We start from the raw sequence: 1,324 nt of genomic DNA, 5'->3' as shown, positions 1-1,324 counted from the left end.
ATATGAGGTGTGCATATAGTATGGGATGTCCCTTATAAGAACTGAACATAGTTTTTTTCTACTTATTAGAAATGTGTTCTTTATAGCCCTTTAAAGTGTAATAATGTCCGATATCTCCAAAATGCTGCAGTAAAATGGTTTGATATGAGGTGTGCATATAGTATGGGACGTCCCTTATAAGAACCGACCATTGTTTTTTTATACTTATTAGAAATTAGGTCTTTATAGCTTTCTAAAGTGTAATATTATCCTTTGAAAATTATAGTAATACAGAACAGTCAAAGACAACAATAAATTACACGAATATTAAAGCAGATGGGCAAAACAAATCCTAAAAAATGTCATCATATCTCAATTCTGAGCGTCTAGATGGAAAGTGCTCTGAAAGCGCGTTCCCTCTGTGTTGTTTCTGCTGTTACCGTAATTATAGCAATACACGCACACAGTAATTTCACTCGCGGCTGGCTTGACCGTGTTTTTCTGAGGTGCGGCTGGCTTGACCGCAGTGATCCGCCCACCCCTAAAGAGAAGAAATCGAAACTGAAAGTTTGAGTTCATCTTTAGAACGCCATTTCAGAACGCCGTGGAACACAACAGTTTCCATTAGAATTATTGGTAAGTCCAGCAATGTCTTTCTCATAACTTCCATGATGTTGTGATGCATGTCTCGACATTATATGAGATTATATTATACATTTCATTTTAAATATTACGCTCAAAATCGATCAGGAGTTTACCTGCAAGGCGTTTCCTCAACGAGTCAGGCACAATTCATGAACAGCTGACGTTTGTCACAATGTATATATTATACAAATTTCCGCGAAATAAGAATCTGCCCGCGGTAGCCTATAGTTAGTCGAAGAAACGGATCGTAAATGCTGTTTACTTTAGCCTCTAATTCTGATTCCTCAACGTGTTTTCTTCCGTGTTCAGGGACATTTCCTTTTTTTATTATTAGTTTTATTAATGCTTAAACCGTCAAAATGCCAATGGATCACACACAAATCCATAAAATAATGATAGTTATAATTATACATGTGTATGCATTTGTGTTTATTTAATTAAATTAAAATGATTATAACATTTTTTTAAATAAAAAAACAAATTAAAAACCTCTTAACAGATTGTGAATGGCATTACAGAGACATTACAATGGGATTCAAACAATCATACACAAAGAAAGCATCTAAATGCATGGATTTTCTTTAAATACTTCTCTGTAATATAGTTTTTTTTATTCTTTATTAGATAGGTTCTTTCTTTAGGTAGATTCTTTATTGGATAGGATGGGAAACTATTTGTGAATGAAAAAATTACCATTAAA

The 1,324-nt window shown here is 33.6% G+C and overlaps 1 protein-coding gene across 1 annotated transcript in view; it reads left to right on the top strand.

The window, feature by feature from the left end:
* The first annotated feature begins 579 nt into the window (after nt 1–579).
* Nucleotides 580–1,324, top strand: part of LOC107573536 (GTPase IMAP family member 6-like) — a 38,709-nt gene continuing 37,964 nt past the window's right edge. The window contains exon 1 of the mRNA XM_016259970.1: nt 580–615. The gene's annotated coding sequence lies outside the window, so the exon portion shown is untranslated. The remainder of the gene's footprint in view (nt 616–1,324) is intronic.

Source organism: Sinocyclocheilus grahami, unplaced genomic scaffold (assembly GCF_001515645.1).
Source record: "Sinocyclocheilus grahami isolate Dianchi unplaced genomic scaffold, SAMN03320097.WGS_v1.1 scaffold1970.1, whole genome shotgun sequence".
In the NCBI taxonomy this organism is placed as follows: domain Eukaryota; kingdom Metazoa; phylum Chordata; class Actinopteri; order Cypriniformes; family Cyprinidae; genus Sinocyclocheilus; species Sinocyclocheilus grahami.
The sequence above is the reverse complement of the archived record's forward strand: the minus strand, read 5'-3'. Positions and strand labels throughout refer to the sequence as shown.